A 25,056-nucleotide genomic window follows, 5' to 3' on the forward strand; every position below is an offset into this window, starting at 1 on the left:
CAGCTATTACTTGATATCTTAGGGACTGATTAACTTAATAATCATAACTATTTCAGAATTATGTTTGATGATTTGCAGTGGCCTTCTATGATTTGGATCAATTTGTATAGGACATAAACCATCAGCTTCCCCAACCTGGGTGTTAGCATTCCTCAAAACAGTTGTTTGTGCTGTCAATGACAAATAAATATATGATAGGAATAGGCATGCTGGTTTGAGGAATTCTAAGATGAAGTCCACCATGCATAGGTTGCTCATAATGTAGAAAACTGCCCTACATAAACTAGCATTGTGCTGTGGATATAACGGAGAAAAATATGGTAGTATTCTCACCTTTATCATCTAGCATTATTATTTATCACATCCAGATATTTTCTGCTTCTTATGTCTATCAGAAATTTCCTCAAAAGGTGGTGGCTTCTACTTGAATTTGGCTGATTCTGAGTACAGGTAATTTTGAATTTATGACTGGTTCAAAGTTACAATGGACCCTGAAAAAGGGTTGTATGACCCGGATTCAAAGTTGTGATGTCTGTGCAGTCCTCCCCCATGGTCACATGATCATATTTGGGGTAATCAATGACTTGCCTGCATTTATAGTCATTTGCATTGTCCTGCAGACACATGACAGTTTTATTAGAAACTGGAGTTTACTTCCAGTTTCGAGCAAAAAATGCCCAGTGGTGAAAAATGACTTTGCTTTATATAACCACGGTCCTTGCTTTACGACCACTGCAAAAAGATCGTAAAATTGGGCATGGTCAGTTTTACTTATAACATAGCTTACAACCAAAATTGCAGTCTCAAGTTATAGTCATAAATTGAAGACTACCTGTAACTAAATTAGGTCAGGCCTAATTCCTAGTTGTAAGGGAGATTGCCATTGATTAACAGGACTCTAAATTAGACTAGAAAAGAGGAAAAATCCCAGGAAAACAATGCTAGGTACAATTTTGCACCATTCCCAGGAAAGATTCATGGACATACTCAGCAGGATTCAAACTCATTCCCTTACTTTTTTTAGTCTTGTTCAGCCTAAAAGTATGAATTCCACTTAAGTGGCATACCAAGTTTCTTTATTCATTCGTATGATTTATACCCAGCATCTCTCCCAACAGCTCAAGTTTTATCTCTTTCTTTAATCCCATGACATATGATGCATTATCCATTCTTTAGAGATGTTAAAATATGGATTCACATACATTTTTTTATTAGTGAGACGTTATCCTATACATGTTCTTCCTTTTTAAATATTTCAGACAACTAAAAGTTAAAGCTCAAAGAAATATGACACTGGTAGGAGATGAAAAATGTAAAGTTCTTTAGCAGTGGGTATAGATCAATTAGTTATGGCTGTTGTACATTAGTGCTATATATCTTCAGCACAATCAGTTTAACCTCTCACAATTTCAATTCCAGATTAAAGTGTGAATGTTTGGCCTTAGATGAATTCCTGTATTTTTTTTAATCAGTTTAGCCAGAGATTGAAAATAAGTGACATTTAAAATCATCTTTAACATTTTGATATGTAGGATATGTGATTTCATGTTATTATTGAGAGAAATTCATGACTGCAATATCACTTACTCCTAATACTTACAACCAGAACCTCTGATGCGTATATGGCCCAAGCAGCCATAAATATGACCATAAATATTCTGTTTTGATAAAAAAAAAATAGGTCAGTGTTTACACTATTGCTCTGTGAGTCTATTTCAGAGTTTTGCATCATAATAAGTGACTTAGAATTGATGGATCTTGATTACATTTTTGCCAATTAATGGCTGTTAATTTTATTGTATTTTTCTTATTTATCATTGATTAGCAATTTTTCTTTCCCAACTTTTCAAAAAATTATGAAATTGTGCTTGTATGGATATTTACTGAGTTATATTCCAACTTCCAAAAAACCAATAGCAAAGCTCCATGCCATATTTGTTTTATTAATGAAGACTAAACAATCTTGTATTTTCCCTCTCATGGGTTTTTACAAATAGAATTCTAAAGAAAAGGTTGACAGATTTTCAGATACAAAATCCACTGGTGTGAAATTATTCTACTGTTACGTTTCTGCCTGCCATGCAGTTGTTGGAGCACAGAAACTATATTAGGAACTAAGAGATGGAAGGAAGACACACCTGTCCAAAAAAGCTCAAAAACTCATTTCCATTTTGGGTAGTATATATACCTTCTTTCCAAAACACATTGGCCCACTCATGTTTTTCAGTTCTTTTTAGCAAAGAATTCTTTAAAGGCAATCTGAAGAACTGCAATATATTCTGAACTCATTAAGATAAGGATTATTACTACTTCCAGGATAAAGTCAGTAGAATTTTGCCTTCAGTGTCATCATCATCATCCTAAAATACCTGGACAGTAACCAATTATAACCTTTTAGTATTTTGCTAAAATTCCACTCTTGCTCTTTTAGCCACAGTTAATGAAGAAGCTTTCTGCATCTAATTAGGCTATTGAAATATTGGGGAATAATAGCTTCCCCTTGAGCCCATCTCTAAGTTTAAAATAGACAAGCATCTAATTATCTTTCCTGTGTTAAGTTTTGTCCTTGGAGGAAAAGTGCTACTCTTAAAAAAGTTGGGGACAAGATGCTCTACTAATAGTGAAAATGATTGTATTTTTCTAATAGTTGTGTTAGAACACCTGCAAAACCACCTTGCAATGTGAGCATGGTGAGATTCAAATATGTGAACAACCAGTTCTCTGTGTGAATGCCACTTCTGGAAGCCCATTCTGGGTCTGGGCAACAAATTTTATTTTCTATTCCACAAAATTTCCTGGGACATACACGTCCTCTTCACAAGCAAGTCCAGCAAAGGTAAGTCCACAGTCCAAAACACAAATACCACAAGTCAAAATCCTAGTCCAAGATCCACAAAGCAAAGTCCAAAGCCCAGAAACAGAGTCAGGGGCAAAGTTCCAAGGTCAGGTGTCCAGTAGCTGGACAAATACGCAATCTGAAATGGAAGAGTTGTTCTCAGCGTTGCTTGCATGCAGGGATAAATAGCTGCCAGCTGGTACAACTCATTAGGAGGGGTGAGGCTGCTTCATTTTAAGTAGCCTTACTGACTTCTACTGTGTCTCTCTCCTCTCAGCCCTGCACATGCTAGGATCTGGTGCAGTAGGCAGTTCCTCCTCATCTTCAGTCATTGGTTGCAGCTGTGCCCCTTCTCCACTCTCTGCTTCTGGTTGGTCTTCTGAGCTTCTTGGCTGGGAGTGGGAGAGAAATGATTGAAGTCTGGGAAATGGACTCCTTGTCAGTCAATAGAAATGCTGTTTTATCACCAGTTTACCAGGTACTTAGGAGCCAAGGGCACGGTAGCCTAGGAAACATCAATTAACAATGTAATAACCAGCCATCGAAACCCTCCCCCATTAAAAACTAAAAGCCACACACAACCAGGTACCATATAAATGCAACATGTAGAACCACCCAGTGCACACATTGTAGAGAGAGAAGTTCCTGATGATGGGCTCCAGCATGAGCCTAAAAGTTTCGAAGAATAAATCTTTGGTCTCAGTGACTGACTCAGATTGGATCCTGCAACATTATCCTGGGACACATATATTTGCCTTCACTTACAAAGCAATTGAGTTCGCAGCTAGCTAAGCCAAACCCAAACTATTTGTAGGATGGATGTAGCATGATTGTACAGCTAGTCCATGGCTTGCAAACACAATTGATCTCAGAATTTCCATTGCTGAGCAAGACAATTAAGTGAGTTACTCCCAATTTTAAGACCTTTTTTGGCCATGATTGTTAAGTGACTTGCTACAGTTGTTAATGAATCACATGATTGTTAAACTAATCCAGTTTTCCTCATTGACTCTGTTGGAAATGATGATCACAGGACCCTGGGACAATGTAACATTTGTAAATATATGCTGTTTCCCAAGCACTTGAATGTTGATCACATGGTCATGGAGATGCTGTGACAGTTTTACGTTATTGACAATTGAAAAGGGGTTAGAGCAGGGGTGTCAAACTCACCACGTCATGTGACGTGTCCAGTGTATAGCAACTTTTTTCCCATTGCCGGAGCTGGGGTGGGCATGGTTTCGGTATGATGCAGCCGACCTACGGGCTGGCAGTTTGACACACCTGGGTTAGAGGAAGGGTTGGACTAAAGCAGGGGTAGGCAACCTTGGCTCTTTTATGACTTGTGGACTTCAATACCCAGAATTCTTGAACTAGCCATGCTGACTCAGGGTCTCTGGGAATTGAAGTCCACAAGTCATAAAAGAGCCAAGGTTCCCCTGGATTAAAGGAAACTTTTTCTTGATTAATTCTATCAAAGCAAAACAGGTGTTGGGGGCAAATGCAATGCTACCCTTTCTTTTACATCCCATTCCTAAAAGAAAGCAAGATTTGGGAACTCAAAGGTTTACTAGTTCTCTTGTATCAAGCAGTTTACCCTAGCCAAATATATCCTTGCATTCCTGCTTTCTCAACACAATGTCACAATTATTTATTGTGTTATTTAATAGAGGTAGTACCCTATGGGATATATTCCATGTGATAAAGCAGCTCTTTGGTAATATAGTCAGAGTATCTTTGATTGATGTTAGCCTCGCTTGCTTTAAGTGACCATATTAGCCCTTTAGAAAAGATTTTTGTTTACGGTCTTAGCTCTGAAATTGCTTTGGAAGAAGCTCTGAATAGGTAAGCAGAGACATGCTTCATTCGATTCAGTGGGATTCTTTCCTCATCAGTGTGCAGTTTTAATTGTCGTAAAAGCCTTTTGAAGGAGGCTTGTGTTCATTTTCTATATCTGATCACTGACAAAAATAAATAAAAATGTTAACTGGAACCTTTCAAAAATACATTCTTAACGCTGTGCGCTGAATGTGCAAAACTGTTGTGGGTTAAACGGGCAGAAGGTATATGTGTTTTGGGGTTTTGGTTTTAAATGAGTATCAGGGCAGGGAAGCTAAGGAATCTTGCTGGGGAGGAAGTGGCAGGGTGCCAAATCTGATAATTTGACACTAGCTGTTTTTCCCTTTTTGTGCCATCTGCCACTTAATCAGGAAATTCAGAAAGCGAGCTGCAGACTTTCTCTGTTTGAGATATGGAGTACAGTGTCTTTTCTGTGCCATTAGGAATTGCACTAGGATACAGCCAAAATTGCAGATTTCATGCCTTTCTGTAAGGGACTAACAAATACAGGTTAAGGATTGTGCGTGTGTGTGTGTTTTTTTTTTCCATCTTGTATATTTAAAACAGGAACATGTATAGAATGTTTGGCATTCTGAAGTCACTACAGACACCACTGGGATGGATGGATTACATAGTGAAACAGATGAAAGGAAACACAAAATTACATAGTTTCTTCTTCTTCCTTATCACAACTATAGATAGTATTTGACTTATGACTGCTTAGTTTATGACTGTTTGAAGTTATGATTGAACCAAAAAAGGGGACTTAACAACTCAGATCTGAAATTCCAATGGTCAGATCCTCTCTGCAATCAGTCATCAAACTTAGAGTGTTGGGCGAACAGAGCCTCATTTACAGCCATTTGCAGTGGCCCATATTTTTCAATGGCTTTTGGAAAAACAGCATGCATGGTGAACCATTGGTATGCATAATGACAGTTGTGGCCATTTAAAAACCACTGTAGCTGCTTTATGATTGCCACAAAAAAGGTCATAAAATCAAGTTGTTGGGTGGAACCATGGCGGCACAGTGGTTAGAATGCAGCATTGCAGGTTAACTCACTGCTCACTGCCAGAAGTTCGATCCTCACCGGTTCAAGGTTGACTGAGCCTTCCATCATTCTGAGGCCAGTAAAATGAGGAACCAGATTGTTGGGGGCAATAAGCTGACTCTGTAAACCGCTTAGAGAGGGCTGTAAATCACTACGAAGTCTAAGCTAGTGCCATTATGTCAGCCCTGTGATCAACCTTTTTTCTGACTGTTACAACACATAACTGTAATGGACAGGCTGCATTATGTGGTTGTATGTCAAGGACTGTCTGTAAACTTTTTGTGGTCCAGATTCTTCTTGTGGTAAAAGAATCCATGAAACATCATTCTCGATTTATCAGATGCCATCGCCCAAACCCAATGCCTATTTCTAACGCTCTAAGTTATTTTAGATTCTTAAAATACTTTTGCAGTTGGAAGATGACCACTTTAATTGAAACTGAAAACTGACAACTGAATGTCACCATAGTCACAGCCCTGCCATAATGTCCATCTTCTGGTTTTCTTCATAATATGCTATTATCCTAGAATCTGAGTAAGAGGCCGTCACAAGTTAGAGTTGGGGGGGGTCTATATTACTTCAAGATTCAATATTAATAGTTCACACAGATAACCTAAGTCAAATACTATCTATAAATAAGTAGGGATATTTTCTATTGTATATGCATGATGAAAATGCACCATTTTAAATCTTTTATGATAGAAATAATTCAACTGCAAAATACATAATTGATGAAGAAAATCTATCAGTGGTCACTATGACTTGATGGCCATAATCAAAGTACATGATTAAAAAATAGTCATATTAGCAAAAAAACAGAAGACTTTTTTTTTCAGCACATGAAAAAAACCGGGCAAAACAACATTAGACAGCAGACTTTTAATTGTTACCAAAACCAGTATCTTCCAGAAAAGCCAGGGTTGGCTTGATGCTGGAAGCAAGCATATGTCAGGATTAGACAGATTCTCTGGGAACACGTTCAACAGTGTTGGCACTGTAGCTTAAAATGCCTTGTTTTTCAGGCCCCTTTCAGTAACTCATCATCAAGAAAAGCAAGATTCTCACACATTTAGGGAAGGCAGGTTCTTTGCGACAACAAAGATGGTTTAATTACAAAACCTTGCAAACTGGTGGTGAGCATCTTAGTCTTCATTTGTCAGTGCATAGATTAAGATCAAGCCTTCCTATTGCCTTTGATCTTCCTTCTGACAGTATTATTGGCTTTATGAGAAGGAGGCTAATTACTTATATGATAACATGAAAACCTCCACCCATTCTTGGTCTGGAATATTTTAGTAATGCCCAGAATCAGAGGATTTTATTACATTGCTCTAGTATAGGGGTTCTCAACCTTGGCAATTTTAAGACTTGTGGACTTCAACTCCCAGAATTCCTCAGCCAGCTTTGAGTTGAAGTCCACAAGTCTTAAAGTTGCCAAGGTTGAGAACCCTTGCTCTAGTAAATCTACATTGAACCTAAGACTTCACTTAGGAGAGTGGCACCTATATCAGCATCTCTGATGTTGGGGATAAGAAGATTTCTTCTATCCACCAGCAGAATTATAAATTGGAGCATGTTTGGGAAACAGAATTTGCACAATTACTTTTCCTCAGGTACCTACTTGGAATTCTAATGCAGAACCACACCAGTTGTTATGTAAAATCTTCATATATTACTTAAAATATTTCAGCTATTTTATAATTCCATTAATAATAAAAAAGAAATAGGCCTCCAACTGAGAAGAATAATTGCATGCTGAGAAATGCCTACTTAATACAAAGAAGCTTATATACTGATTGTGCTCAGCTCTGATTTTTGCTCTGTATTTGTGTGTAGAGTGAGACCGAAAGAAGTAGCCATTTTTCCCATGCCTTAATATATGTATATGTATTCTAATAGAAATTAGGCTGATAGTTGCTGTGTTTCAGAATGAAAGATGGTAAAACCATTACAAAATATCCAATTTTTGGCTGTACATCTGATTTTATTTTTGGTAGGGAATGTATGTTGTTTCCTCACCATTCATTAAGCAGAATCAAGATAATCTAATTTGTATTTGGGAGGGGATAGGATATATGCAGTAAACAGGACAAAACATTGGCTTGTTCTAAATAATGGTAAATATGCCCTAAATCAAGATCGATTTCTGGTGACTGTATTATGGTGGTAGGGTGTGTGTGGTTTGTGCATGCAGTGTTACAGAAGTGGTTTGCCATCACCATCTTTCATTATGTCTTTCAGACTAACCAACTTCTCCTGGCATTTTCAGATAGTCACCCATTCAGATATTTACCAGGCTTAACTTCACTAATGGTCAGTGTGCAATTGCGCACTTTCCTGGACGCGGATGCCTTGTTCATAGTCACTCATGCCTTGATTGGCTCCCATTTGGATTATGGCATAATAATAATAATAATATTAATAATAATAATAATAATAATAATAATAGTAATAATTCCCCAGTGAGGCACTACCTTGACATGGTTGTGGGGCTTGTGTACTCTGAGGAAGATGAGAGCTATGCCAGAGGTTCAACCATACTGGACAGGTCTCATCAGAGGAGTCAGACAAAGAGTGTCTCTCCCATAAAAAATATGGTGAGATGTAAATTTCAGAATGCCATACCGGTTCGGATGTCGCCCGGGTTAACAAGGTCCGCGCTAGATATTGGACTTCCTGGATATCTGGTGAAAAATGGGTTACAGGACTCAGGACTGTTGGCTGAGCAACCAGGGCCAGCAGCTGCAGAACTACTGGAAGAAAAGGTGTTTACCTGTCGCAGATACACAGTGATGGAAAACAAAGAAATAATGATCTGTTACTACAGATCAAGTCCAACAAGACGAGGATATCTAAAACGAATGCACCAGTTCTGGAAAGAACAACATCCAGAATCAGAAATAACAGAACAGAATAAAAGAGCCGAGGTGGCGCAGCAGTTAGAGTGCAGTACTGCAGACCACTTTAGCTGACTGTGTTCAGCAGGTCAGCGGTTCAAATCTCACCGGCTCAAGGTTGACTCAGCCTTCCATCCTTCCGAGGTAGGTAAAATGAGGACCCAGATTGTTGGGGGAAATGTAAATATATATATACATTGCTTACTGGTGTACACCGCTTAGAGAGTGCTTGCACTTAAAGCGGTATATAAGTCTCATAAATAAACAGAGACTAGCAGATCAACGCCGATTTATAATACGAAATAAAGTATTTACAGAAACAGAATTGGACGAACTGCAAAGGTTTACCCAGGGCAAAGAAATCAAAGCCTTACAAGAAGTAATTCAGAATGTAGAGGCAAACCAGGGGGAGTTGGCAGTGAAAGAATCCAGTAGAGATATACAACTGTTCTCATTTGGAAACCAGGCACCTCTTCCTCAGGAAGAACAAAACCCTCTAACTAAAGAAATAAAAGAATTGAAACAAAGAATAACTGAGCATCTAGAACAGCACAAAAACAACAGAATAAGGCTGTCCTGCATTGAAGCTTGTTCAAAGAAACAGCTAGCACAAGCATTAAAAGATGCAAATACTGCAATAGCAAGTATAAGCACCAATTCACTGCAAGAAACACACCAACTAATGTACAGCACAGCTGCAGTTATAACTGAATACCTGGGATGCAAAATCAACAAAGGAAAAAAAACAAACAGTGCACCACAAAAATGGAAGGTTAGACTAGAAAATAAGATCAGCAAGTTAAGATCACATGCAAGCAAGCTAGAACAGATGAAAGAAAAGAAGCTGAAGAACAAGAAGACCAAAGAATACCTAATCAAGAAATACCACTTAGAAACAAGGAAGATCAAGGAAGCACTGGAAATAATAAAGCAACAAATAACAGCTATAGCCAGGAAAATCAGTAGATATGAAGCTCGAATTGCAAACTATAGGCAGAACCTCCAATTTCAATCCAATCAGAAACGTTTCTACCAATCCATCAATGGAGAAACTGCAAGGAATCAGTCAGTACCTGACAAGGAAGAAACAGTGGAGTTCTGGAAGCAGATATGGGATAACCCAAAGAAATACAACAAGGATGCGGCTTGGTTAAAAGAGGTGGATGCAAATAAAACAGAAGTTGAAATGAAAGAATTAGTAATAACAACAAAAATGGTAGAAAAAAGAGCAAAGAAAATCAAAAATTGGTCAGTACCAGGTGAAGATGAACTGCATGGGTTTTGGTTGAAACATCTAACTGTTATACACCCACTCATTGCCAAGCAGTTTAACAATATACTACAAGGAGAAGAAATTGAAAAGTGGCTAACAACTGGGAAAACCTACCTAATAATGAAAAATCCAGCAAAAGGGGCAACACCAGGTAACTACAGGCCAATTACCTGCTTACCAACAACTTTCAAATTACTAACTGGTGTGGTAGCTGATGCAGTACAACAGCATCTAGTTGAAAACAATCTCTTTCCACCTGAGCAGAAAGGAAACCGCCCCAATAGCAGAGGAACAAAAGATCAACTCCTAATAGACAAAATGATCTTGGAAAACTGCAAGAGAAGGAAGACCAACCTGAATGTGGCATGGATTGACTACAAAAAGGCATTTGACTCTCTGCCACATGATTGGATAATAAAGTGCCTAGAAATAACAGGAGTCAGTAGAAACATCAGAAAATTTGTGCAAAGATCGATGGCACAATGGAAGACACAGTTGCAGATCAATGGTGAGAGCTGGGAGAGGTTAATATCAAGAGAGGAATATTTCAAGGAGATTCATTATCACCATTACTATTTGTTATTGCACTGTTTCCTCTGTCAACAATATGGAATAACTCAGGACATGGCTATCAAACATCAAGAACATCTATCAGACTATCCCATCTCCTTTACATGGATGATCTGAAGCTGTATGGAAAAACATCATCTGAAATAGAATCGCTGCTCAACACTGTCCGTATATATAGCCAAGATATTGTAATGGAGTTTGGCTTGGACAAATGTGCCACACTTACTATCAAACAAGGAAAAATAGTGAAAACTGAAGGAATCAAGATGCCCCACGAAAATAACATTAAGAGTCTGGATGAGGAAGATACTACAAATACTTGGGTATCCTTCAAGCTGACAACATCAAGCACACTGAAGTCAAGAAAAAGGTTAGAGGTGAATACATCAAGAGAGTGAAGAAGATCTTAAAGTCCAAACTCAATGGAGGAAATACCATAAAGGCAATCAACACCTGGGCAATCCCAGTCATTAGGTACACAGCTGGAATAGTGGACTGGACTCAAGCAGAACTAAAAGCAATGGATAGGCAGACTAGAAAAATAATGACAATGAATCATGCCCTTCATCCACGCAGTGACATTGATAGACTTTATCTACCAAGGCAAATAGGTGGGCGTGGAATGCTACAAGTACATCAGATGGTTGAAGAAGAAAAAATGGCTTTGGAAGAATATCTGAAGAACAATGATGAAGATGCACTGAAATTAGTATATCAGGAAGGCTTACTAACTACTGGAGAGACCAAACTGGCCTACAAGAAAGACCAAATGAAGAACAGAATAGAGGCATGGGAAGACAAAGCACTACATGGCCAATACATGAAAAAAATAGCTGGGAAAGCAGATAATAATAAAACCTGGCAATGGCTAAGAGCAGGAAAATTGAAGAAAGAGACCGAGGGACTAATTCTGGCTGCACAAGACCAAGCCTTAAGGACAAATGCATACAAAGTCAAAATTGAGAAGACAGCAACAGACAGTAAGTGCCGCCTATGCAAAGAAGCTGAAGAAACAGTGGACCACTTGGTAAGCTGTTGCAAGAAGATTGCACAAACTGATTACAAGCAGCGGCATGACAAAGTAGCAACAATGGTGCATTGGAAGATCTGCAAAAAATATCATTTGCCTGTAAGCAAAAACTGGTGGGATCATAAAATAGAGAAAGTCATAGAAAATGATAAAATTAAACTGCTCTGGGACTTCAGAATTCAAACAGACAAGCACCTGCAACATAACACCCCAGACTTAACAATTGTCGATAAGAAAGACAAAAAAGTCTGGATAGTGGACGTGGCAGTGCCTGGAGATAGCAGAATAGAAGAGAAAGAACTGGAGAAGATAACAAAATACAAAGACCTACAAATAGAAATAGAAAGACTGTGGCAAAAGCAAGCAAGGGTAGTACCAATAGTAATAGGCTCCTTGGGTGCAATCCCAAAACAACTGGAGCACCACTTGAACACCATTGGCATTGACAAATTCGCTATTAGTCAATTGCAAAAGGCGGCCTTATGAGGAACTGCTTCCATCCTGCGACGATACCTGTAATACCATCAAACATCCACATCTGCCTATCCCAGGTCCTGGGTAAGGACTCGATAGGTAGACAAAATGCCAAATCCAGTCTGAACATCTGGCTGACTGTGCGATGATCCATAATAATAATAATAATAATAATAATAATAATAATAATAATAATAATAATAATAATAATAATAATAATAATAATATGTTGTTGTTGTTGTTGTTGTTGGAAGGGACTTTGGAGGTAATCATGTTCAACTCCCTGCTCAGGCAGGAAACTCTATACCATTTCAGACAAATAGCTGTCCAGTCTTTTCTTAAAAACTTCCAGCTTCTGGAGGCAGATTGTTCCACTGATTAATTGTTCTGTCAGGAAATTTCTCCTTAGTTCTATGTTGCTTCTCTCTTTGGTTAGTTTCCATCTATTGCTTCTTGTCTTGCCTTCAGATACTTTGGAGAATAGCTTGATTCCTTCTTCTTTGTGGCAACCCCTCAGATATTGGAACACTGCTATCATGTCCCCCCTCATCCTTCTCTTCATTAAACTAGACATACCCAATTCCAGAAACCTTTCCTTATATGTTTTAGCCTCCAGTCCCCTAATCATCTTTGTGGTTCTTCTCTGTAATATTTCTAGAGTCTCAGCATCTTTTTTACATCGTGGTGATCAAAAATGGATGCAGTATTCCAAGTGTGGCATTTGTAAAATGGTATTAACACTTCACGTGATCTTGATATCCCTCTATTAATGCAGTCTAGCACTGTGTTGGTTTTTTTGGCAGCTGCAGCACACTGCTGTCTGTGCTATATGTGCAGTGGTGCATGCCGTGATGGATGCCCCTAGGTTTACCCATGTAACACCTCTGTTGCGTGAATTATCCTGGCTCCCAGTTTTCTTCTGGATGCAATTCAGGATGCTGGTTATTATCTTTAAAATCCTGAATGGCACAGGGGCAGATTATCTGCAGGATTGCCTTTTCTAAAGATATCTACCTGTCCTACCAGATTAGATTACATAGAGTGGGCATGCTCCTCTTCCCTTCCCTTCATTGCCACCTTATGGGAACTAAAAAGTATGCCTTTTCTGCAGCAACCACTGCCCTATGGAACATTTTCCCCTTGACGTTTGGCAGGCCTCTACCCTCCTAGTCTTCTGAAAAGCACCAAAGATCTGACTCTCCCCTCCCCCCAAGACCTGGGCTCGGGTGGGATGGCTGGGAGGTTTTAAGGAGGGACTGTTTGTTGGAAATTTAATTTAATTTTGGTTTTTAATCTTTATAGTTTTAATAAATTTAATATGGTATTATGCTATTTTATTATAGATATTGTTTTAATTATTGATTGAGATCTTTACGCATATAGTATGGTTATAGTATTATTAATTCTTCTTATTATCTTCTTTATGCCTTCCCTTATTGGTATTATTATGATTATTATTCTGTTACTTTGCACCAGAGACAAATTTCTTGTGTGTCTAATCCAGTGGTTCTCAACCTTTTTAATGCCATGACCCCCCCCCAACCGGTCGTAAGTCGAGGACTACTCGACCGGTCGTTAAGTCGAGGACTACTCAAGTGCTGCAGCACCGTTTGCAGAATGGGGCTTTTGCCGGGCTCAGCAGGGCAGAGACAGCCTGGACAATTCCTATTGGCTTTTGAAAGCCAATAGAATTAGACTCTATTCAAAAGAGTCTATTCTATTGGCTTTCAAAAGCCAACAGAATAAAAGGGAGTAGCACAGCTAAGGAAAAGGGGAAAAAATGGCGGACTGCGTTGTTTGGCGACCCCCATGAAATGGTCGTTTGACCCCAAATGGGGTCCCGACCCACAGGTTGAGAACCACTGGTCTAATCACACTTGGCCAAATAAAGTATTCAACTGAATTCAATTCATAGTTTGATATAAGACAGGAGGCTATATAAGTACAGAACAGGGTATATGCACTGTCATTTGATGGGTCCCTGCAATGGTGGGATTCAAATATGTGAACCACCAGTTCTCTGTGTGGATGCTGCTTCCAGAAGTCCATTCTGGGCCTGGGCAACAAAAAATTAGCTACCAGTTCTGCCGAAGTGGTACGAACTGGTTGAATCCCACTATTGGGTCCCTGATATAAATTCAGATGGCTATATCACTTCATTAGGGAAAATATCAATAATAAGTTTAACCAGATGATGACAGCCTGGTATATGCAATATGTAATAAAAATAATAGTTTTATATCCTCCACTTGAATTATTGCACTGTATGTCACTGTGATGGAATGTTTAGGTAATTGCAAATGTTGCTGCAAAAATACTACCTAGGTGCAACTGTTAGATCAGTCTGTGCCAGTCATATATCATTTCAACTGACCTTCCAAGTTTAGATTACAGTTCAGTTCAAACAGTTATTTTTTTTGTACTTTATAAAGCTCATAATGTTGGTAAATCCATTTCTTCCTAATTTATTGATTTATTTATTAAATTTATGTGGCCTCTCATTTCAGTTACATGACTCATAACCTCAAACTACACCTATAACATTGTACTGTATCCAAGTTCTTCCCACTGAACAGAGTATTGTATTTAGCATTAGATTCAAGGTGTCAGCATAGCTCAAGGCTTTTATCTTTGCCTTTGAAGTTAAGGCTTAATAATGGATATGCTTGCCATGGTAGATATCATACCAATTGGCAAATCCAATTCATTTTGAAATATAAACTGATTCATAAAAGAAAAATGATACCAGCAAGAAAAAGAAAACTGGGTTAAATGAAAAATTGGTAGAGAAAATGGAATTGCCGCTAAGAAAGATAGCTCAAAATGCCACTTATCCCTTTTCATGACTGTTTAAGGGAAAATTCATTTCCAGCTTTACATATATAGTTGATAAGAATATAAGAACATATATTCCTATACATTACTGTCTGTTTCCTGAGATAGTGGTCTGATATTCTGATCTTTATATATTGAGATTTGGCATTGGGATACTTGTGGATTGACTCATACTGTCATGGTTTCAATAGATGAGACCAATTAAAGCAGAACTCTGAGGCTTGAGTTTTCCTCTAAGAACTTGTTTATTGGTTACAAAGTATTGGCACGGTCAAAAGTGAAGCCAAGACTAAAGTTCCCTCAAAAAAAGTAACAATATTACAAAGTTAAACTCCCTATGCATAGCCTATGTAATCAACTACATTTCCCAGTTTGGCAGGCTTTCTATCATTAGGTTCAACCTCCCCTTCCCCCAGCTAAGAGAACAGAAACAACTTTGGTTCCCACGGGACAGAGAATTGTTTAGGCTAGTATAAAACTTCCCTTTCCTCCCCCCAGTCTTGTGGCAACTGAAAACAAGCAAGATGGCTTCAGCCAGGTTCATTGCAGAGTTGACACATTCTTTAGGAAAAGTCTTCCTAGAAGAGATTTGCTTGATTCCAGTTTTATTAACTTTTTTTTGGAACCACAGCTTTTTAAATGAAGTGATTTTCATAGGTTTTCCTTCCTGATTAGTTTTTTCAGTGCTTTACAATTTTTCTTTTTCTGCACTTACTTTTTCCATGTGTAAGAGAAAAAGAAAATCCTAAAAAAGAAACCGTTGACATGAAAAAAAAATTGTAACTTTTTGCTTTAAGTTGCAAACATGCTGAATGGGAGGAATTAAACTTGATAAGCTAAAATGAGAAATGGAAATTGACAGATTTGTCCATTCCTACTTCAGAATCAATTATGTTTCTCAGTTGGTCTGCACAGAATGACGTCCCTTCAAAGCCAGCCTTTTCCCATGGTCCCTGTGGAAGAATCCAAAGTACAGAACAGCTTGCTCTGCTCTATGTTTTGTTGCTTTCCTTTCAAGCAAGCACAAATGGTGATTACTAGATTATTAGGTCTTCCTACCATTCAACCCTGAGCACTGTATACAAGGCAGAAGAGATGAAAAATATGAAACCTTTCCAGGAATATAGGTGTATTGCAAATTCTGAGATTTAGGATGAGATAGTTTTATATGTGGCCTTTATACTAGCTCGTGCAGAAAAAGCTTGGGTAGTTAAATATTGCCAATAGCCACTGAAGGATACTCTTGTGTTTATACATAGAACACATACATTTATGACTGATAATAATCCAATTTTCAATCTATAGTGATTTCTCTAAAAGCATGGCCAATTGATAAGTTGAATTCTGGACGTACTTTATTCAGAATATACAAAAGATAATTGGAATGAAAACCTTTGACTTGTGTTTCTGGGTAGAAAAGGAGAATCATTTCTGTTTGGAGCTTCTTTGTGGTGAGGAATATGTGTGTCACAAAATGCAAAGGAATAATGTAATCATTTACCATACCATACGATATCATAATTGGATATGTCTAGTTTAATGAAGAGAAGGACGAGGGGGGACATGATAGCAGTGTTCCAATATCTCAGGGGCTGCCACAAAGAAGAGAGAGTCAAGCTATTCTCCAAAGCTCCTGAAGGCAGGACAAGAAGCAACGGGTGAAAACTAATCAAGGAGAGAAGCAACCTAGAACTAAGGAGAAACTTCCTGACAGTTAGAACAATTAACCAGTGGAACAACCTGCCTCCAGAAGCGGTGAATGCTCCAACACTGGAAGTTTTTAAGAAGAGATTGGACACCCATTTGTCCGAAATGGTAGAGAGTTACCTGCCTGAGCAGTGGGTTGGACTAGATGACCTCCAAGATCCCTTCCAACTTTACTACTACTACTACTACCAGAAAGCAAAGTGGTGAAATATTATCCCTACTTCACTCCTCCTTTTCACTGTAGCTGATTGTATCATTTTTTCTGGATAAAGATCTGTTCTTCTATCTAAACAAAGCAATGGGCTGTAAGAACCAACCATTTTTATTTTCTAACATTGTCCATAGGGCTTTTATGATGCCTCAGTGTTTTTACAAAGCACAATGATGTGGGTATTGCAAGGATGGTTTGCAATGAAACTTAATGAATGTTTAAATCACAAATTGTTGTTTTGCTTTGAACTATGATATATAAAAATTCACTAATTATAGGATTGAATATCCAAGTAGCCTAAATTCATTAAGCCACGCAAACCCAATATCTCTGTCAAAAGAGAGATTTGCTGATCTTATTTGCAATGTTACAATCACCTGTCTAGCTGTCCTTTGGTTGTTCAGTGTGCAAAATACTTCAGTTATTCGTCTACATATAATTCAAAAGGACTTAAATAATAATTGAGTTTGAAACCACAGCTTGAAGTACCAAAATCACAACCCTGAAATGTCAATACACACCACCACTGATACTTGTTTACAGAATGGATTCTCTCTAAGCTTAGGCATACTTTTCTGTCTGTCCAGTTTACCTTTTAGAAGGTGAAAAAAGTCTAATCATTACATAGCTCTCGGTAACTACCACCTTCTTTTTGCAATTATTCCCTTTCAATTTTCTCCTTCACTTCATCCTTATCAGGCTAAAAACAGGTTGATAGAGGTTCATCTAGGGCAGTGATGGCGAACCTTTTAGAGGCCGAGTGGCCAAAAACTAGCCCCGCCCCACTCCACCCCCTGCCCCGCCCCCGCTCTGCCCCCCATCCTCTGCCCTGTCTGCCCACAGGACCACTCACTGCCTCCAGGGCCCACTGCAGATCGCCCAGGCAGCCCAGCAGCGCTATGGCGGCCACACCCTCTGCCTGCGCCCTGCAGCATCAACTGCATGATGGGGTGTGAGGGCAGAGTCTTGTCTACACTGCCTGGCTGCCATGTCCTTGGTTGCGCTGCTCTGTGTGGGCCATGCTCGAGAACGAGTCTCCTTCAGGGGGGCTGCTGGAGAGGAGGGGGTCGCGGGGGGAGGCAAGGCTGGGGAAATGGCATGTGTGCCGACAGAGAGGACTCTGAGTGCCGCCTCTGGCACCCGTGCCATAAGTTCGCCACCACTGATCTAGGGCCTAGGCAACATTAATATCAGGTAGCTGGCGTCTATGTGGTCTGGAGATATGTTGGACGCCAAGAGAAAGATGGATGGATGGGTATTAGATGCTCACGAAGGATCTCCCATTGCCTAGGAAGAAACATGCACGTGATTGCATTTTGCTTTGTAAGTCTGGTTGTACGCAAAACTGTTCTGGATTTTAAATGTCAGTACAATGAATCAGGTGTTTTTTTTCGTCATCTGTCATCTTTATTTTTGACCATCATATTAAACCACATACCATCCACACTTAAGCAGTGGACAACTGGGGAAAAATCTTTTTTGGTATGGCTTTCCTTCAATGAAATGTCTTTCCTAGAGAAATTAATCTATCACTCTCCAGTTCAAAAATATCTGAGTTTCTTTACTTGCTTTTTTTCTTTTTAGAACCATTGTTTTTACCCCAAATGTAATCTGTTTGAAGGGATTATAGAATTAATTTGCTATATTTGTTTGCCCTCTCATTTTTTCACTATTATGTCCCTCTGTGGGGAGATGGGAAGTTTAAAAAATGTGATAAATATTTTTTATTTTATTTTACTGTATCTTTATTTGCTAGCTGTAAAAAAAATTGCCATAACTCTTTGAAGCCCTTTTGAAAGAGGATGGGAGTGGATTTCACTTTCAGGGGCATCATGTTCTAGATGGCAGGAGCATGGCAGAAAAGGACATTTTCCTGGACCGTATCAAATGGAAGTCCTTGACCAACGCAGTTGACTACATATTCCTTCTGCTGGACCAAGTGGGACAAGCCAATTTCATTGGGGTGAGACGATTCCTCAGGTTAGCCTGGACTCATGCCATAAAGGGCTTTAAAGGTGACAACCAACACGTTGAATTGGACCCAGAAGCAAATTGGCAACCAGTGCAGCTCACACAACAGCAGTATCACATGGGCCATCCTAAGGATCTCCAAAATTGTCCTTGTGGCTACATTCTGCACCATCTGCAGCTTCCAAATACTCTTCAAGGACAGTCCCATGGGGAGGTCATTGCAGTAGTCCAAATGTGAGATGACAAGGGTATGAATGACTTGAGTGCAGAGATTCAAGATGCAGGAATGGGTGCACAGCAGGAAGTTGTGCAAAAGCTCTACTCACCACAACTGCCACTTTTTCTTTAAGCAGGAGTCACAAGTCTAGGAGAACCTCAAGTTGCACATGGGGTCTGTTTGGACAGTGCAACACTATTCAGAACTAAAGATGTTAAACTGCTGGATCCTGAAGCCCCATGTATCCATAGCCATTCGGTCTTACTTGGGTTCAAAAATTTTGAAGAATATGTCAAAATAAATAAAAATGTTGAGGTTTTTTAATGGGACTCAGTTGAATCATGAACCTATCTGTTACTGTGGGTTGGACACAGTGGTGGGATTCAAATATGTGAACAACTGGTTCTCTGTGTGGATGCTACTTCCTGAAGTCCATTCTGGGCCTGGGCAACAAAAAATTAGCTACCGGTTCTGCTGAAGTGGTGCGAACCTGCTGAATCCCACCACTGGTTGGACAGTAGCTAAAAGTCAATATTCTTGAAGTTATTGTAGGCTGACTTTATCTCTTATTACACTGAGAATGTGCATGCTTTATTCAAGCTTATTTCATATAAAAGGTTTATTACAAGCCTGGTAAGCTATGACATTCACTAAAGTCAGCTTATTATGGATCACAAAATGGGTTAATTTGATGCATCTAATCACTGAAACAAAAGCCATATATTGTAGTTTTATATAAAAAAAATCACTAGGGTGCTGAAGTTTTCAGTTTGCAGTCGTATAAGCTTTTCTGAAATCTGCTTTTTTTCTTCTCAAAAATGTCTTTTATTCTAAGTTAATGTTTATTGTCTTCCAAAACAGAGCTTTGAAAACAACAATTGTAGTTTTAAATGAGTAAGAATCATTTTAGAATTTGGTAATGGCGATTTATTGGGTTGATTCCAGATTTGTGAATAAATTGTGAGTTTTACAGTTTTGTGCCTTCTGAATCAAATGGCAAATTACAGTTTGCTGGAAGGAAAAGTTTTGAAAAAGGAGAATGAAGAGTTGAGTGCAATATTCATCACAGCTTTGTGCACAAAATGACAAAATGGACTTGTTTAATCTAAACAAACAACGTGCTTCTCATATGGTAAACATAGACACTGGCTATCCATCTGATGAAAATAAGCAATGTTTTGCATAGTCATCAGGGACATTTTTGGAAGGTGTTAAATCTCCAAGATAGTGTGTGTGACATTGCAACCCATTCCTTGCCGTATTGATTTTTAAACAAATGCATATGTTCAAAAGGGACAGGACTTCTCCATACCATGCCTGCTACTTTTGACACACATATGTAGGTATTGTTAGGGGGTAGCTACAAAACATCTAGAAAGTGTATATATTTTGCATATGTACATTCGAAAATCTCTGTTGGCTTGAGTGCCGTGGGAGTAAAGTCCGTTCTTCCAATCACACTTAACTTCTGGTAACTCCATAGACATATCAGTATTAGTCTTTTTGGAGACCAAATGAAGTGGTTTGCCATTGCCTTCTTCCAGGATATTCTTTCCAACTTTCCAGTTTTAGTTTACACTCTTGGTATTTTTGGTAGTTGCCTATCCAAATACTAACTGGGGCCAATGCTATGTAGCCTCTTGAATTCATTGATTAGATCCTGTCACCTGATGCAAAATTAAGATAAATTCAGCAGGTATTTTTGGTTGGTTGGAAAACAGTTTTAACCATTCAGACACTTGACAACTTTATAGGCAAGTGCTACCCTATCAAGCATAGCTTCTTGGATGTTCATCTTTTTATCAGCTTTGATGGTATCAAACCAGCGGGTTCTTTGTTTGCCCCATCTTCTCAATCCACTAACCATTCCTAGCATCATTGACTTCCCCAATGTATTGGACTGGTTGGAAAATAGGGGGGAATTAAACTTAATCTAATGAATAGCTGTACAGCAAGTGTTTCAGATTATGACTCATTGGCAATTTCCAGCGTCTATCAAAAGAAAAGTCAAGTAAAGTCTAAAATTGACATTTACTGATGCTGACATAATGGACAGAATGGAAATAACTTGCTATTGTCTTCCAGGTTTATATGATTTCCTAATTTGATTCCTTGTGGCCTTTATTCCAAGTACTAACCAGGACTGACCTTGATAGCTTTCAAGAAAGCCAGGTACTCACCTTTGTTGAGGTTTAAATATATGCCACAAATTAAATTATGATAAAAATACATTATTGAAATAATTAATTAAGGCAAAAATGGAAATTTTGCTTAAATTGTTGTTGAAATTCCTTATGCTTTAGGTTAGTGATCTTTATTTGCATTAATTCAGCCTGGGGTTACAGCCTGTTTCTCAGCTGTAGGTAAAGACCCAAAATTCTTCATAATTTTGTAGAGAATCTATGGTGTTTGGATCCAAAAACAAAGAGTGTTCAAAAAGGACAAACCAGAGAGAATTTCTCTTTATATTAAACATATATACTTTTTTTCCAAAGTCATTGAGTTCACACTTTACTGTCAAGCAGTTTTTAAAAGTGTCTGCCTTGAATACAAAAGATTGGAAAATTTATTTCTAGACAATACTCCGAGAGAATGGACATCCCATTTATTTTCTGTAATGCCTGCAGTGTCAGTTTAAATGGCTTTCATGATTGGAAAACATTGAATTTTGGTAAGATGCAATTTGGCAAACTTGCTTCCTGTCAGGACATTTTTCAAGAGAGTAAGATTACTTGAACCCTTGAGTGATAATGAATAGGAAGAGTGCCCTGATCCTGACCAGAGATTATATAAAATAATATTGCATAGTACTGAGTGGAAACATGAGTTCTAAGTTCACACAATATACTTAACCTGATTATTGAATTAACTGATTTTCTAGATTCACTGAATTAGAACAAAGCATAAAGTAATCATATGGGTTTGCACAGTACATTAAGCCAGTAAAAAAACCTAAAACCATAATAGGGAAACATCAAAAGGATTTAATGCTAACCAAACTCAGTATGTTGTGCGAATATATCCAGTCATTATCTGGCTAAGCATGATGTAGGAACCCAATCACTTACTTGTCTGGGTTCCTAAATCAAGGCAAATCATAGTTTGCTTTGTTTTGGATTAGTATATTGTATGAACTATGCCCCTGTGGTTTCTTAGACACATCATGGTTAGAACAAACCATGTGAGGGGTGAATCCAACTTTTTTGTTAAGGGATTTTAAACTTTTACACTTATGTCCTCTCTTTAATATTGGCCAGTCTTTATACTAATGAACATAATTGCTGTTTTATTAATTTATAAAGAATAATCCCAATAATTACCCATAAATGTAAAGGAAGTAGGTTGCTGGGAAATTGGGATATTTCTATTTCAGAGCAGAACTTCTATTTGGCCACTGTATGACAAAATTCTGGACTATAATGGTCTAAGGATGATTATGACAATGATAAAACCCTATCTTTATATCACTTCTCATCAAAACCCTAGGTGGAGCCACTGTTTATGATTTAAAAATGGGAGCAATGCTGTTTCTCTAATCTACATCAAAAACACTGAATTTGGTGTGCCAGATGGAGAAAGGAGATTGTGTGCTAACTTCCCATAGATTTAAATTTGTGGAAATAGTACAGAACATGCAGTAATTGTTGGTTTTTTTGTACATTTGTTTTGTTTTGAAGGGTAAGTTGCATATCTTCTCTACGTATGATCTTTGTAAATTCAACAATATAATGTAAAGACAGAATTGGCTTTCTTTAACAGCACAATGCAGTGGTTTTTATAGTACTCAAGAGTATGTAGCATTTTGTCAACTCACTAATAAAACTGTTGCTTTGAAGCTTGACTACTTGGAATAGGCATTATATTCTCCAGCTAAAGACATAGGGACAAATATCCATATGCAAATCTCTTGGAAAATACTTCGTCAGGATCTTGGGCAAAGATTTTTTGCTGAAATCACTTTTGAAGTTTCACTTTCAGTTATGAGCTGATTACCCTTTAAGGAAATTGTCCTAATTAAGTTAAAGTCTTAAAAATTTCTTTGTGTCTTTCATTTGCTAGCAAACATTTCTTAGCCTAACAGCTTGCTGTATCTGCAAAGCAGCTCATTGTCCTTTGCAATCTTCATTTTGCCTATAGCTCTAATTTAATCCAAACTGTCAATTTGGAGTAAATTAGTTGCTGCTACTGACCAAGCAAAAATAAGGGATTCTGAGATATTACCCATGAAACCTGATGCTTGCTGTGGAACAATTGCCATGAGGTAGCTAATTATAAACATGGCATGTAATGTCAATGGTGTGAGGGAGTTTTCTTACAATCAATCAATATTGCAATATTTTATTTTTAAAGCTATGTTCTGGTTAGTTTCAGGAGATGATGGAGCATCTCATTATATTGTAGAGATTGCTGTGCCACTGATCAGATTTTGTAACTTGATGTTATTATGCTTTTTAATAGAATCATCAACTGCTTGTGATTTGTCTTTCATTTATTAGCACTTGCTCCGTTAGCAGAGAGATTGTTATTCTCTATCTGGTATGATTTAAGGAAGAAAGGAATGATTGTACCTTATTATTTCCTGGAAGAAACACGTTTGAATTTTTACAGTCCCAATTCTCTATGTAAAGTTGATACAATTGCTGGTCAGATTCTCAGAAATTTGAATTTGTATAACAAAAAAATTAAAAAGTGGACAGTTCTATAATAACAAAGGCCACCCTTGGTATTGTCCTTAGAAATGATTTGATTCTGCATCTCTTAGTCCAGTGTTTCTCAACCTTGACAATTTTAAGGCATGTGGACTTCAACTCCCAGAATTCCACAGCCAGCACTGCTGGCTGTGGAATTCTGGGAGTTGAAGTCCACATGCCTTAAAATTGTCAAGGTTGAGAAACACTGTCTTAGTCCATGCAAACATTGTTGGGATGAACCCCAGTTTATTCATTTGGCAGTTTAAGAAAAAATCTCGGACTCTGCAGGTGCTTGCCTGGAGATTTTTACATGGCAGAAGGTTACACTGAGATACCTTCCCCATAGGCAAGAAAATCTATGTAATTACAAAAGAAATGTTGCAAGTAGAGATTTGCAACTCTCTTAAGATTTCTTTTGGCCTACTAGTCCCTCTGGTAGTATGTTTTAAAACATGGCAAAATAAAGTTTTTACAAATCTAAACAAATATGCATGAGGCAGATGGAAATGCATTTATTTGAGTAAATGTGAGATGGACATGAAATATTTTTATCTTGATTAACCTCTAAAACACTCAGCATATGTTCTGTGGCACTTGTTTTTTCGGCGCTTTCTAGAATGATTATATGATATTTCTTTCGTTAGTATATATTCTGCTATGGATTCCTCTAAGAGTAAAATCCCTAAATCTGTTTCCAGAGAAAGCCTGTCCTACTCAGGCAGAGAGGGCCTGCTTCAGATCCTGTTGGTCAAAGAACCCCCATCTATCAGGATCCAGAAGAAGATCTCTGCTGCAGCACCCACATTTTGGAACTCCTTATCTTGTAAGGTAGGATCTGCTCCAAACCTTCTATCCTTCAGCCAGAGCCTAAGGACCCAAGGGGGAAGTTCCACACTGGAGATGGCTGCTGGATTAATGGCAGACTCTTACCTCCCCTTTGCTCTCTGCTCTCTACCCATCCATCTTTTTGATTATCTTACTGATGTATTTATTCTCATTGTGTTCCTTTGTCGTTGTTTACTCTATTGTTCTATTATTTTACTTCTGTTTATATGCCTTTTCATTTTTCTTCCTTTTTATTATTGTAAGCCTCCTAGAGAAGCCCCACGGCAAGATAGGTGGCAAAATAATTCAACGAACAAATAAATATGTCGATTAAAATTTCTTTTACATTGTAATATTTGAAAAAAGGGGGCTACAAATGTGTATGCTAGGTTTGCGTAACTCTAGTCATAGAAGAAAATGGATGGAGATGGATCTCTTGCAGCTAGCAGCTAACATATATTCGCTTTCTTTAGTTTAGCAAGCATCTGATGTTTCGCTACCCAAGAGGTCATGAGAAAAAGGCAAATAAGATAGTAAGACTCAAGAGCCTGTGTTTCTGAAGATTCTTGCCAGTGTTTTGACACAAAGAAAGGGACTTTCCTTGAATGTGCTATTGTTCTCCTTAAAA

General features: G+C 38.2%; 1 long non-coding RNA gene across 2 annotated transcripts in view; it reads left to right on the top strand.

Moving 5' to 3' along the window:
* Nucleotides 1-25,056, top strand: part of LOC120298785 — a 128,593-nt gene that overhangs the window by 97,320 nt on the left and 6,217 nt on the right. For both annotated transcript variants that reach the window (XR_005554216.1, XR_005554217.1), the window contains exon 2: nt 24,302-24,431. This is a non-coding gene — a long non-coding RNA (uncharacterized LOC120298785). The remainder of the gene's footprint in view (nt 1-24,301; nt 24,432-25,056) is intronic.

Source organism: Crotalus tigris, unplaced genomic scaffold, assembly GCF_016545835.1.
Source record: "Crotalus tigris isolate CLP2741 ecotype Arizona unplaced genomic scaffold, ASM1654583v1 scf7180000024131.857555, whole genome shotgun sequence".
Classification (NCBI taxonomy): domain Eukaryota; kingdom Metazoa; phylum Chordata; class Lepidosauria; order Squamata; family Viperidae; genus Crotalus; species Crotalus tigris.